This window comes from Talpa europaea (genome assembly GCF_964194135.1).
Source record: "Talpa europaea genome assembly, chromosome: 4".
Taxonomy (NCBI): Eukaryota; Metazoa; Chordata; class Mammalia; order Eulipotyphla; family Talpidae; genus Talpa; species Talpa europaea.
In genome coordinates, this window is record NC_140070.1 from 94,128,635 (window position 1) to 94,144,822 (window position 16,188).

The following is a 16,188-nucleotide window of genomic DNA, read 5'->3' on the forward strand; positions in this document are numbered from 1 at the left end:
CTGTCCTCCCACCAGATCTAGACAGTCACCCCTGAACTGGACTGTCAGGATGGGAAGGGTTTTCCTGCATGGAAACTGAGCAATCAACATAAGCAGACACAGGGGAGTAGAAATGCGCTGCAATTTGCGCTGCAAATTTGGTGACTGGAGTATCAAACACATGTCTACCCCAAAGCAAATTATGGGATAAATATTTAAGTCATTTAGAACTCAGCTCAAGTGCCCATGGTAAGTACTCCTTTCCTAACGGGTGGTCCCCAGGAAAAGGGGAAGTTCCAGATTCCCTGGCCCACCCAAAAAATAAATAAATAAACAAACAAATGGTGGAGCTGAGGAAGCTAGAGAAGCTTGAGAGGGAACTGGAAGGAAGAAAGATGGAGAGTTAGAAGGAAACCTGGAGGAGGCACATGGAGCAGGAAGACATGCAAAGAAGCTGCAGTTGCTTCTTGGCCTTGAACTGGTTGAAAGAGATGTGGGTGAGAGACCCAGGAGGAGGTTAACAATAACAGATTTTAATCTTGATTTTGTTCCTGTATCAATTTGACTAGCAAATTCCACTGAAACATCTCTGCTCCAATAACCCCCTTCTGCAGGACTCTAAAGTATCAACACATGGGTGGGTGTAGAAAATGAGATTAAAAACAGTTCTAAATGACAAATGGAGATATAAAAAGTTCAAATCTTTGAAATCCTGGGTGTCTCCCCCAGTTGCTTATCTATGTCTCCTCCTCCCTTGGATCAGTCATTAAGAGACTCCTCTAAATTAGAGCATATATGTTAGATACTGCATCTACATAGATAATTAAAATTATATCTGCTTTCTTTTTATAATCAGATAAGAGATGACTAGAATAGTTTAAAACTTAAGTTATATGACTTGAAAGAGAAAGGAAAGGAGGAACATGAGACTGGGGAAAATATAGCCTAGAAAATTCAAATTCACAGATTATTATAAATCCATCATGTGATTATACAGTCTTCAAGACACCTGAAATTCTATCACTAGCACATGTAAACCTATCACAAAACTTCAGAAAATAGGGTAGGAGGAATAAAGGCACTTGGCATATAGTTTTTAATATTAAAAAAAAAATCAGAAAAATGAAGCTCTCTTTGGCTAATGTCAGATACTGAGGTTTCAAATTCAACCTAACTCCTAGAGTATTTAAAAAACTTATTTCATAAGCCAGAAAGAAAAAGAAAAATACTGGATCGTCTCACTCATAGCAGGAATCTAGAAAACTTATAAATAAGAGACCGGGAAAAAGAATAACTATAAGAAAGAAAATATCAAAATCAACAAACAACTATGAACCAGAGACACTCTATGGCAGGTGGGGGGGGGCAGGGAAAGGAGGGCTTGGGGTCAAAATAAGGGGGTTGTAATTGTATGGGGAATATAAAAAATAAAATTTAAATTAAAAAAAATTATTTCATATTTCAATTTATTCTCAGGTTATGTTTACCTCAAATATCTGGTTTACAATGTGTATGCTTAGTATAATGTGATCACTGTAGTCAAACATATCCATACTATAAGAAAAAATCCTTCTATACATGTTCATCAAGTTTTTCCTTTTAAGGGCCTCCCCGGTGGCGCAACGGTTGAGCACTGGGTTGCGAAGCTGCCGGTTCGATCCCCGGCTGCTCCCCGGCCACCTGAGGAGGGTCCCACATGGCGCTCAGACCTCTCCTGCTGCCCGCTGCTCCCCTCAGCAGTGTACTTCACTCCCTCTGCCTATTCTGCTCCACGCTCTGGCTCTGGTGAATTCTCTCACCCTCCCGCGCTTCTGACTATACCCAGTGCTTGTATAAATAAATAAATAAATCCAAAAAAAAAATCTTATGTTGTCTTTAAAAAAAAAAGTTTTTCCTTTTAAAAGTTTTTAAAATGGAAGTTTTTAAATGTAACACAGAAATCTAAAAGCTCTTAACATTATTTATGCTGAAAATATATCAAATTCTACTCTTAAAATACGCTGACCTATAAAAAGTATTTGTCTTGCTCTGATAAATAGGAGCCCTGTGTAAATGGATATCTCAGCTTGAAGTTTACTTTGTTCCAATCAGAATTGCTGTATCAGATCACTTAATGATGTCCTCGTTACACAGAACTATCCATTACTTAGCTTGTTTGCAATGCAGCATACGGTACTCCACCAAACTCAGAATGAAGAGAGAAAGTGGAATTTTTAATCTACAAAATTGATGTCTCTTTGTAGATCACAACAAAAAGATAATTCTTGAAGTCTGTCATCCTCAAAAATGCATTCCTCAGAAATAAAAATAACAAACAACTTTCAAATGATTGTTTACGATCTCGCAGCCTGGAAGATCAGAATTCAAAGTCATGGTAGGTATTTAAACTCTAAGATGAATAGCTCTGTGTCACTTTGTGACATTATATGAGACTTAAGAAGGTGGTAGGAATCTGAATTTTTATTTAACATTCAAAATAAGTCTCACTTTTTCTTGGCCTTTGTCTCCACCCAAGCAAATTACAAAATAAGATATTTAAGTCCTCTAAAACTCTGCTCAAGCACCTATGGCAAGTCTTCCTTTGACTAGCACACTCCACTGAAACATCTGTTCTGTGTTCCCATAACCCTTTATGCAGGAGCAGGACTCTAAAACAACAATTGCTTGCTCTATCCTGTATTTTTTGGTTCACTTGTCTACTTGTCATTAAGAATAAAAAGCATGATTTACTCAAGTTTGTTTTCCCTTTGCCTCACTCAGTATTTGGAACAGTATCTGCCCAATAAGTTTCTTTGAAACTTATTATTCAAATAATAGTAATATCATTCTGTACATATGTCAAAAATTACATCTTCAGACCTTTGTATTATTTGCTGTCCTATATTTTAATATACAAAGATATTTTAATTCTGACTTCTGTTCATAATTTGGTACCTTTTGACTTTCAGCATTATGATTTCCATGAGGCAACATATCTCAACCAAAGAGTAAAATAGTGCAATATATATATATTTTTTTCACCTAAATATTACTTGAAACAATGGCACGGGTTTATGAGCTTAGTGATGAATTTATAATCTGGATTTCAGTGATTGTGTTTCACTGTGACTTGGGTTTATAATTCTTTCCTCAGGCAAAGGGCTGTCAATAGGCTGCTTGGAAAAATAATGAATGTTTGCTGTAATAATTTCATGGGTTGACTGAAACTTAATAGCCTTTATTTCCAATTTAGTCATGTGATGTGTTCCAGTAGAAACAGTCTCAAATGAAATATAGTCCATTACAATACTATTTAACCCTCTCTTATTTTGTTAATCCTTTGTTGCTGTTTTATTTGGTGTTGTGTTCAGTGGTAGCAGGCTATGTAGCCACCTCTTTTTACTTTGCTGCTTCTGTCTCTGTCTCTACTATTCTCTAATATCCAGGAGACAGCTGTCCAATGACTCATTTATCTGAGTGATGAGACCCCTGCCTCAGTTTATTTCTCCAACCCTCCTCTTAGCACTTCTATTCAGTATCAGGTAAAGGAAAGGACAAACAAAAAAGATATCTAGATTGGTTCATCTTGAATAATTATTGTCTGTAGTTCAAATTATGGAGAAGGTTAAATCGCCTAGTTAATAAAAGTCTTTGTTATTCACAGTTATGGAGAGGTTTGACTAATAGGAATATAGAATTCAATGCACTTGAGTTTGCAGGTTAGGCAAACAGATACAACTGAGCAGCCTGTCACTAGGCACAGTGTTCAGGCTAGCGTTCTCAGGAAAGGAGGGTGGAAGGAATGTCACAGAAGCCCTGAATTGCTTAGTGTGTGATATACAGAAAAACATTCTTTAATGCTTCTTATTCAGGATTATACGTCAGATTCATCTGAGATAGGTTTGCAAAATTACCCATTGTTTATCTACCCTAAAACAGAAGTGTCAGAAGCTGTTGAGGGGCCAGACATAAGTATTTTTAAATCAATCAAAAAAACTTCCAAGTAGGTTAGATGTACATTTCTGATAATAATTAACCATCACTTACTGCCTATATAATGCCAAAACCAACTAACTTGATGAATAAAATGATTTTAGGTAGTTAACAATAATTCCTTGGCAGGACTTTTCCTTCAATTTCTCTGTCATGGTGCACATGGCAAATGCTTACTATGCCCTTCATGATGTTGATGTACAGAGAAGGGTCCAACACCACAGATTTACTCTGCAGGATCAATAAATACAGCAATCACCTTTCATATAAATGAGACTAAGAGAAATCATATATTTAAACAAAGTTTCATTGAGAGCTCATTTTTAAGCCCAATGAACAAACTACAGTGGATAGTGAGAGTTCATTTCATTTTCCCCTTTGCCTGCTCTAGAATTAAAGAGGTGCTTATACAACTCTAATAACTGGACAATCCATGAAAGAATAGCTATAATTCTACTAAGTCACATCATTTAAGAATATTGTCGCCACTATGGGAAGAGATGTGGATGAACCAGGGGGTGTTTCTTTTCTTCTGGAGTTGATGCCAAAGTAATGGAACAGGAAGGTCTGAGAACAGCAGCACCAAAAGAAATGAATTTTCTATGGCAACCTAATGCCTGGCGTGAGAATGGTTAGGAGCTCTTTGTTACAGGTGAAAGGACTCCTCTGCACTGTTAAAATGTAAGGGACAAGATCACCAACATGTTGACCTCTTTACCAGAATAAATGACTCCCTGGACAGAAATCAAGAATGCTTCCATGTTCTCAACAGTATTCGTCATCTCGCTGGCCTTCAGTTGATGTTAATAATTATAAGATGTCTGTCTCTGCTGTGACCTCTGAGGGAACTTGTCTTCCAATTCCTTTCTCCTGAGAAGAGCATCCCTTTCCCTCTGCTCCAGGGCCAGCCCACTTCCTTAGGCAGGGATGGCCTTCATCCAGATCCAGACCACTCCCGCTGGCAGCTCTTGTCTGGATCCAATTGGCCTCAGCTGGAGGTCCAGATGGCTCATTCCTTATTCCCCAGCAGGGCTGCAGCAGCATCCACCCCTTCCTGGTTTCTCTGCCATTAGTGCCATCAGGCCTTGAATGTTTTCCCTAAATCCTAACAGCAGCTTAATAAAGCATGTGGATTTTATTCCCATAGAATGGAGTCAGTAGTAGAAGGAAGACTTCTGAAAGGGCACAATATCTTTATATAATGTAAATAATCTACTTGTGGCATATTCTGAAAGTTGTTTTTTGTTGACAGCTTTTCCTGGATTTGTAAATGACCTTTGTATCTATACATCTATAGCTATCAATTGTCTATCTATCAATTGTCAGGTAGTCATGACAGATTGACAAATGAACAGAAACCATAAGAAAACCATACGAAAATGCCATATAGAGGTAAAGATTGATATAGATAAATGTCCTTATGTACAGCTACATAAACATAGAGATGGTATAATTTTTTAATTAACAACTGTATAGACACCCTGTTTAAAAATGTATAGATAAACCTATATCCATATTTATACAAACATTTTTAGAGTTTCTAACAATTTATCAGTTTACCTGTGGTTGCCAAACTATATAAGATTTTCAATAAACTTGAATATATTTGGGATGATCTGACTTAAAATACAGACTCAGTATCGAATGCAAAATTCAATCTGGGACTTTCTAAGGTAGTTAAAACTGAGAATAGATTAGATTTTCACCTCATCTGAAGTATACATTTGGTATTCTATATAACTTAAAACTTGAGTTATATAAATATACAAATTCTGCTTTGTGAACACCAAAGAACCATTGGATCACCATCCAGATGAACTGAGGACATGTATTCATTTCCTAGGATTCCTCTAATAAATTGCCAAATATTCTCCCAGAGTCTAGAAGTCTGAAATTGGGGTGTTGGCAGGGCCACACTCTTTTAGCAGGCTTCAGGGAGGAATACTTCCCTGCCTCTTTTAGTTTTCAATGGTTTATGGAAATCCTTCACATTCATTAGGTTGTGGCCACAATACTCCAGTCTCTGCTTCAGTCTATGCATAGCCGCCTTTCTTGTGTCTCCTCCTTACTTCAAATCTCTCTCCTTACAAAGACACTGGCCATTAGATTTAGGAACCACCCTAATCCAGTAAGACCTCATTTAACATATCTGCAAATACCCAAATCAGGTCATATTTCCAAATATGGTACATAAAGTTAGAACTTTAACAGATTTTTGACAAACAACAGGAACCATTTAATCAACAAGGGTGGAAAATCCTATAACACACTATAAAGACAGAGCACAAATAGGACTGCAACTAGACCTCTAAAAAGGATAAAGAAAAATCACATTGTCTAAACTAAGATATTCTAATGCTAACAGTGGGTGTGGTGAATATTATGCCCGGACAACAGGCATAACCTAGCACTACCCTGAACGAACTTAATACTAAAGGAAAACATCACAATATTTGACTCAAACTGCATGTATTATTTTGCATTTTACTTCTCAAATGGCAAACTCCATGACAATGCACTAGAGTGAGGCACAGCAGGAATTTATATATTTAATGATGGGTAATAATTACTTTAGTGCAACACTGGTTTATTGAAATAAATTATTTAAAAGTATAAGAGCATTTTAGTCGATCTCATCATCTTCAACTCTTCTTGCTATGAACTTTTAGTGCACTTGTACACAGAAAGACTTAACTTTAAATCTGAGCCTCCTCTTTCTTTAACTTATGTGATTAGGAGACCCCAAAGAACTGTCTCTATGATGTCTTCTCTCTGTGTATTTCACAGGATTATTACTGGTTATCATCCCTGAACATTGTTTCTCATGCCACCAAAATTTAAACCATGATCTATGTAGTTAAGGATAGAGCAAGAAGATGTTTAGTTATCGACAGTCACTGAAATTCAAATGAAATTACAGAGTGGGAAGTTTTGGTTTTGTTTTGATTTTTGCAGGACAAAATGTGAAAATAAAAAATCTCAACCAGCTGATAGTGTAACTTAAAAAGTAGGTCAGCTCACAGAATGAAAGGATGGCTGCTTAATTAACTAAAAGTTTGAAACCTCAAAGCAGATAAACCACTGTGCTTATCTTTTTAGAGATTAGTCTTTTCAACATCTTATACATCTCCCTGACTCTTAGATAATAATAATCAATCACATAGTTTGGAGCGCCTAGACTGCCTACTCACGATGTGAGGGCAACTGCATAAAGAAAAGAAAAAAACACCTACAGTCATTGTTGAGTATTCAGGAAAAACTTAAGAATAAACTAGAAAAATTTAACTCAAAGAGCATCTTAAAACAGGATGCCAGCAGCATGGACTGGAATCATACATTGTCAGAGTGTTGTAAGTGCCGATTCTTGCAAGTGAGAAGATAGAAGAGAATTTACCAAGAAGGGGAGAGAAGGTACAATGGCACAAAGAGAGGCAAGAGGAAGGAACTAGCAGGCAGTAACTACTCTGTGCCAGTGAGAGTGCTGGATGCCTTACTTACATTCTAAGGAGGCCCTCTCAGCAAGCCTGGGGGTAAGAATAAATGACAAATAAATTGTTAAAGTAACACAGAAGACAGCAGAGAGAATATCTGAGGAAAAGTTTTCGGGAATCCTGAACTTACTGTAGCATCCTGCTCCCCCTTGACATCTATTCCACATACCAAGGAGGTGAGCCTGGCAGCAGCCAAGGAAAGACATGCTCTCCTGGGAAAGAGGAACCTCCTCTCCCTAGAGCACCTCTTTAGGAAACAGTCACCACCCTCAGGTGAAATTTCCTAATTTGGAAATTGACACACACTCTTCATTTTCTCTTCTATAACTATTTAAAGGAATTACTCTAAGACTTCAGTTATTGCAAGGAAGTGTGTGAGAAAAAAAGTGACTTTACAAAGCTGCCAGTGGAAGTAATTTTTAGCAGCTTGAATTTATATTAAAATAAGTTATAATGTAAGTGTAAATGTGATGATTCAGTATACTGCCATTTTGGATATTTCAGGCCCATTTTTCTTTACTTGTTTGCCATGAGTTACCAGATTTTTTTTTCTTCTCACATACAAAGGAAGAGATATGAAAAATCATTATTTAACTTGAAATAGAAATTGTGGAGGTTGGTTATCCTCTTAGAGCTCAATTTCAAAATTTTTCAAATAATTAGCACATAGAAAATCTATATAGGATAACTAGGCAAAAGGCAAGAAAGTCTCCTGAATGAAAAAAAAAAAAAAAGACTTGGACTAATATGCCATTAACGGATACTTTCTCATCAGTGAATAAGAGTAAGTGGGTTTCCTGGTTCATAATATGAGGTGTTATCAATGCCATCTCTTTACCTCTCTGCCAGGAATTTGTTTTCACTGGTTAATTCATATTAGCAAAGTGATGTAAAATCCTAAGGTAAAAAGGTTATATACATTATACATATGAAATACTGGTAAAAGTGTCATCAGAAGAATTTTCTCAAACCAAGGATTCTACTTAAGGAATTCCATATTCATTAAGATGAGCATTTAGTAAGATAAATTACACTCTCACTAAACTCAAAGATTTTAGCCAGGCAAACCCAAGTAGCTAAAAAAATCTGTGAAGATATTTTCTTCCTTTGTTTAAAGTGCAGCTATGGAACCTATTAATTCATAAAACAGGTTGAGAAGAAAACAATTTTCTTCCCTCTGTAATAGGTTGAAAAAACTAGTTTAAAAAAAGAGAGAGAGATAGAAAAAAGTTAAATGCTTTTACAAGGTTGTTGGACAGAGTAAAATTAAAAACTCCCTTAATCTAGAACACTATCTCACTTGAAGATTCAAGGTGCAAATCTGAACATGACAGACACAGAGCTTGCCATGTACTAGGGGAGGCACTCAAGTAAGTTGGCAATAAAACCAAAGTGTTTTAAAAGATGAGGCGATTGCTCTCAGACTTGGAATGTCAAAGATTTCTTGGAGAAAGCAACATCAAAACTGAGACATACTACTGTAGATGAATTAACTAGATGGAGTTTGGGATGAAATGGGAAGAGAGTCGGAGTACAGCAAGGATTTATGGGAGATATCCTAGGCAAAGGGACAATCTATATTCATACTATATTCAAGAAACTAAAAATAGTTTAGTATGCCTATGGCATAGGAGCTGCTTCAATAGGGCCTACTCCAACTGAAAACACTGAATGACATAGCCATGAGCATTATCCTCAAAGAGGTTAAGTCTTTGGGGGCAGACAATACTAAACTGTAAATCAAGAATTAACTATACAAAAGAGAATTAGACAAAATCAACCAAATCAGTGGGAGGAAGGGTAGCTTACATCTTTGCCCCTCTCCTCAGCATATAAGGAGTATGTAAATATCGTGAAAATGAAGAACAGGATTCCCACAATGATTTAAGCTCCTTGGAAGAGGTTTAACATTTTTCTCAGTATAAGTATGGTACTCTTGCAAGAGAAAGAGATAAATCAAAAGCACATAAGGAAACACGAGTGAGTGTCAGTATTTGACTGAGGGTAGAAGCATCTGGGAAAGAAGCCACATGGCAAAAGCATCAGGTAACCTAGGAGAGGGCAGGAGTTGGTCAAGAATTTAGTGAGTCAATAAATATGGTCCTTTGATCTGAGTGGGAGTCCAGTAAATGAACTAGAAATTTGCAACAGGAGGTAGATATAATAAAGAGAATGATTTTGCTGTTCTCTAGGGAAATTCTAAAACCTAGTCATAAAACTATTTGGGGAAAAGTGGGTCTTGAGTTCCTTTCAAATGTCTAATTCCTCATAACCCTGTACAAATTGTAGTCAGAAACTCCAGCTGCTTCAATCACCAGGAAAGCGGCAAAATAAGACTGAGGCACATTCGTTTTAATTCATTATTAAATTGATCACTGCAGTGATCATTCCTTACAAGGTGTATGGCTCATCCACAGATGGGTCATTTTCCTTAAAAGAATCATTAGATGCTTGAGTTAGCCAAGAGATTGGAGAGTCATGCTTTTCTTCTCCTTTAGTTGTATGGTCGTAGTGCTCTTTCTGCAGTAATGAGAATCACATCACTGTAATGTATCTCGAGAATTTTCAACAGCAAGAGGATGGGTAGGGATTGCTATGCAGTTTCTATAACTGCAAGGTGTAGACGATAGCATGCATGTGTGCTAGTGTCTGTGTGTGTGTGTGTGTGTGTGTGTGTGAATGCGAGCGCGTGTGTCTTGGAAGTCAGAAAACAACAAAAATGAGGAAGGAAAGAAAGTGAAGGACATAGAATGAGCCAGATATAGGTGTAAATAGGGATAAGTACATGCAAAAGAAAAAAAAAAGGCAACAAAAGCATAATAAAGGTGGAATGTGAGGAAATAATCGGTTACATGAAATATAGAAGACTATCATTTATGTACATTTTTACATATCCAAGCACAATTATTTGTTGTTTTAGGGGTACATTTATAAGTAGTTTGAAGAAAACTGACTGGCAAGATCACATCAAGTTATAAAATGGTTCCCTCTGTGAGGCAGCTAGGGAGAAGAATGGAACTGGCTAGATGAAGAAAAGAAAGTCAAGTTTATCTGTACTTTAAGACCAAAACAGAATATGAAAATGGCCCCATATTTAAATTGCAGGTGGGTACATAGGTATTTGTTATGCTATTCTCTGTAGTTTTATGGTGTGTGTGAGGGTGTGTGTGGGTGTGCTTAGCTTTTCAAAATAGAATAGAAAAAGAAGAAATACAAAAGGGTTTTGTGACAAAGTTTAAAGCATCAAGGCATATATTCTAGCAGCTAATTACCAACTAAAGGAGGAGGCAAGTATTTGGTGTCACACCATTGGGGGGGGGGCACCTAATGGCAGTCTCCCATGCAGCATAACAAGAATAGCTTGCTATTTCTTCTAGTCTTGGTATGCTTTTCCTAACGCCATCTCCAAGCACCACTCTTACTGCTCAGCAATCATTCTCTGTGGCTCAGCTTTGTTTACTTTCTGAGGTTGCTGATTAGCTGATGTGTTTTCTGTCAACTGAAATTTACAGACACATTACCATGTTTGACAGGCACTGTGAGCTACAGTACAAGATTTTCCAGAGGAGGAAAGTGTAACATGCACTATCACAGGCGTTTACTCCCTGCTCACTCAGTTGGTGTTTCCTAGCTCTATTAACATCACTGGTATAAAACAGTAAAAAATCCCTCACTAAAATTCTTGCTCATCAAGTGCATACGTTTCCACAAGATATTCTAAACCAAGATAGGATACTTGATATAATACAGATCCTTCCTAATAGACTATGTTGATAAAACAAGAGCAGCTTTTCAAATCTTATGAAGGAAGGCAAGAGTTGAAACTGCCAGCCAACAGGCTACCCAGGCTCTACATAATTGCAGAGCTGGGTCTTTCAAAGACAAATGAATAGAAGTCACCGGAAGAAAAGATTGATTTGGGTATTTTATTGTGTAGAAGACTCAGTAGCCCAAACAAGTGGACAGGTTAATGAAATTCCTGAGGTCAAATAGCACAGCGAGGTTAACAGCAGATAGAATCAATGGATAACCCTAACTCTGCAGGGGATAAAACAATGACACGCAGACAATTTTTAGATATCCTCATGCACAAAGGGGGTCTTGGACATAACATCCAGATAATCTGAGAGAGTTTTACTGAAGATTGGAGCAAAATGAGATTCTGTGATATAAGAAGCACATATTACTTTTTGTCTGTTATCTAATATAATCACTTCAATCTTCTCTAACAGTCCACCAGCCCCATCTTACTAGACGCAAACCTAGGCAAAAGTGATGAAGGGTCACAAAGCAATGCAGATTATAAATTATCACTTCTAGGCCTGTTGCTTAGCTACCAACAGCTTGTCTTACCCCTCTACTGCCTGCAGCATCATTTTTAGTTATTTAAATATATCTGAGCAAATTCTGAAGTAGAGACCAAGAAATTATACAACAAAATTTTAAAAAACTCTTGAGTGCTTATGATAAAATCTATAGCCTGCACTACAACATGAAAATACTGGAAAGGTAAATTGTGGCTTTAGAGTATTTCTGGTCTAAGGTAGAAATTTGACTGGTAGAACTGGAAATGAAAGAACAATTGATCACTCACCTGCAAGCAACTGCCAGAAAGCACTGTCTCTGGTATTTTTGCTCTATGAAAGAGGCTGATGTATTTCCTGCCTGGCAGGAATTGACAGGCAAGTTGCCAATCTTCTAATCTCTTCATAAATATGTTGTATGTGCAGTTACACACATCCAATCATATGTATACACACACACATAGAAATAAGACATAGGTATAAATATATTAATGAGATTGGTATCTTATTTGCGATGATAAGAGCCAAGAATTGCATAATCATGATACAGTTTCTCTCTCTACTAAATGAGTCAAACAAGGAAAAAAAAAAGCACATTTTAAATCGAAACAAGAACTGGAACTCTGGCAGATACTTCTCTTGTGTGACTTTTTTTCCTAAAGAGGATGAAATGCAGATCTAAATGAAAAGTGAAAGTTTAAATATGTTTTGTATAAATGTGAGGAGTAAACATGTCAAAAGGCTGAATTAGTTGCATATGTGTTGAGTGAGAAGTGTGATATAATTTGAAGAGCTAAAATTGGAGGTGAACAATGACAATGACCAAGAAAGACATTCTCTAGGTGTTACTTTCTATACAGGAGATAAGGGGTCTCCAGTGGCACAGCAGGTTGAGCTCAGCGCTGTGAAGCTGTCCACAGCCTCTGCAGCACAGGTTCAATCCCAGCCAGCCATGGAGATTCCCTCATGGCACAGCAGACCTCTCCTGTCTCGCCTGCTGCTCCCCTCAGCAGTGTCTTCGGTCCATCTGCCTGTTCTGCTCTCTGCTCTGTCTCTGGTGAATTCTCTCACCCTCCCGTGCCTCTGGCCTGTACCCCAGCTCTTGTATAAATAAATAAATCTTTTTTTAAAAATGCAGGAGATAAGTAACAGAGCAGAGAGGCAAGAGAGAAGGTAAGGAAGCAATCTAATCAAATTATGTTTAGTCAGGGTTCAAGAAGGGTGTGCGGAAAGAAAAGTGAGAAAAAGGTATGACTAAGGGAAGGGAACAGAGAGCAGCTTATACAAACATACTTTAATAAGCAACCAAATAAATATAATTTTAGGTTAATTTGAACTGCTGATATTGATATGCAGTTAAGAGTACAGATGCAAGCAGCAGAGTAGTTGAGGAAGTAGCATGTATTTGACAAGTGAGAGGATCAAATGCTCATGTCCTTGCACTTATCCAAAGTGGTGTTCCAGGAAGATAGAGGGTAGATCTTATAAGTAATTGAGCAAAATAATGAAAGTTTAAGACTTTAATTCACATTACAAAAGAATGTAATCATTATGATGAAAATCTCATTGAGATGCATAAAATATTCCTCTCTGCTAAAATATACATACAAAATAGAATGTACCCCCACTATTTTTTTTTGTGACACAGTCCTTATCATGAGCATCATGCAAATGTTATGAATGTCTCAAGGTCATTGAGGACTTCAGATTTCAGACTGAACTGCCTACTATTATATTGCAGATGCTAACTTTTAGCATCTCTTCCATAACTTCTATTTCTTCTGCATCTTTCCTTCTTTCAGAAAGAAGGCAGGAGAGGTTAGATGAAATCAGGAAAGCATTTCCTCCCTAGAGAATCTTCCTCAATAATCTAAGTTCTTGCTACCACAGCTAATATTCTAATATTCCTTTTGTTTAAATATCTTAGGCACAAGATACAGCCACAATGAATAGGAATAGATACCCAAGCTTAATAAAAAATTACCTGGATGCCTCAGGAAGAATTTTTAATAATTGCTCTGAAATGAGTAGGTATAGACAAATGACTATTTCAGAGACAAAGAGAGTTCTAGGTTTATAGTTTAGCTTTATTTTGTTTCTGTTGCCTTATTTAAAAGGGAAGTACCCTGATCTAAGCAGTCAGAAAGGATTACTCATTGCTTAGGATTGTCTAGGTGTAATGTCAAAGAAAGGGCCAAGAGTTAGAATGAAGAGTCCTAATGCCTTTAATAACTGGACTAGATAATCTGAAATTCCCTATAACTAAAAGGACAACATGGAACAAGAAGAAGGCAATATGAATGAGTAAAGAGAGACTAGATTTTTTTTCTTTCTTTTTTCTTTTTTTTTCTTTTATTTTTATATTCCCCATACAATTGCAACCCCCTTATTTTGACACCAATCCCTCCTTTCCCCACCCCCCCATAGTGTGTCTCTGGTTCATAGTTGTTTGTTGATTTTGAATTTTTTCTTATAGTTATTCTTTTTCCTGGTCCCTTATTTAGGTTTTCTAGATTCCTGCTATGAGTGAGACCATCTGGTATTTGTCTTTTTCTTTCTGGCTTATTTTGCTGAGCATAATCCCTTCCAGCTCCATCCATGTTGCTGAAAATTGCATGTGTTTATCTTTTTTGATTGCTGAGTAATATTCCATGGTGTATATGTACCACATCTTCTTGATCCAGTCATCTATTTTTGGGCATTTGGGTTGTTTCCAAAGCTTAGCTATTGTAAATAGTGCTGCTATAAACAGGTGCTCTTTGGAATTAATGTTTCTGTGTCCTTTGGGTAAATACCTAGGAGTGGAATTGCTGGATCATATGGAAGCTCTATCTTTAGAAGGTTGAGGAATCTCCATACAGCTTTCCATAGTGGTTGGACCAATTTGCACTCCCACCAGCAGTGCAGGAGAGTTCCTTCTGAGAGACTAGGTTTTTAAAAAGCAGGGATGGTATAGTGATCTCTACTGAGGCTAGAAATACCTGAAAAAGCAGCTGGTTGGCAAAGGGAGAACAAAGGAATAACTGTCCGTATATATTTGTTCTGAAGGTGATGCTAATGTCCAGTGTCTTTAAAACTTGTCTAGCCCAGTGCTTCTTGACCTTTAATGAACATAGAAACCATCTGGGGACCTTGTGAAAATGCAGATTCTGATTCAGTAGACCTGAGGTGGAACCAAGATTCTGCCTTTCTAAGAAGTACCCAGGGTCACACACTTCGTAAAAGTGAAGATCAGCGGTGTCCAAACTGGCTGTACACTGAAATCACTTGAGGAGGTCTGAAAGCTACTGAAGCCTGGCTCCTAACCAAAACATTGGTATTTTTTATGTTTCTTAGGTGGTTCCAAATCCTTATTTCAGATCAAAGAAGTACTTTAGAATAATATATACAAAGTGATGTGAAGGGAGTAGGTATGTTTTCTGTATTTAAAAAGTATATTACTTAACTGTCAAAGAGAATAAACATATAAGTATATAAATACACATACTAAAATACATCGGTAGTTTCACTTATCCAAAGAATCAGACATGAGAACAATACCATTGCTAAGAAACCCAGCCCTGGACCATCTATCTGTGAAAGCAGCATAAAAATGATGAGTTTGTAGGAAATTTTTAGGTACAAAGGGCAGGCCCTGGTGTGAGAAAAGGGGGAGAGGGTAGGTAGGACAAAAAAGACTACTATTTAAGTAGTTCACTGTCAGATTTCAGTAGCAATTCAATCCTATTAAGAAAATGTCACAAATCAGGATTTCAGACGTTTTAATGACTGAAAATGAAATGACTTAGATTTTTACAATGTAAGGTTCAAAGATACTGTGGTGTTATCCTTTCTCATCTCCAACAATTCTGTAGTTGTATACAAAAGAGACACAGTTCAAGGGATTTAAAGAGTATCCTATTACCTAGGAGATCAGTTTGATCTGCAATTGCCTTGCTGTTGTGTGTTCTTACTGCAGAAACTAGAGACCTTTGAATAATTTTCACTTCAGAGTACTTTAAAGTCTTTCTGAAAAGTGAAATGTGTGTTTGTCAGGAAGGACAGGAAAGCAGATAAAGTGTTTATTGTACTTGATATTGTGACAATTTGAGTTTCACTCACCTATAATGCTATGACTAAATTTCACAATAAGTAGTTAGTCATCGCATTCTCTGATCAACAGGCTCTGTGCTTGTGTGACCAGGAGGTAAAAATGAACATGCCAAGAAGTCAGCAGTAACAATGTTGAATTGATTAAATATCCTTTCAAATTACAAGTAAATGGTTGCAGTGAAATGAGACAGTTGGAATGGCCAGCAGATTTTTCAGTACAGGTCAGCGCTATTCTAAGCTCTATTGTCTTTTTATTCATTTTCCTTTCTTCTTTTTTTCTTAAAAAATGGCCTATCAAAGATATTTGAAAACAAGGATTATTGTAATATCCAACTCTTTACAGCATTGCC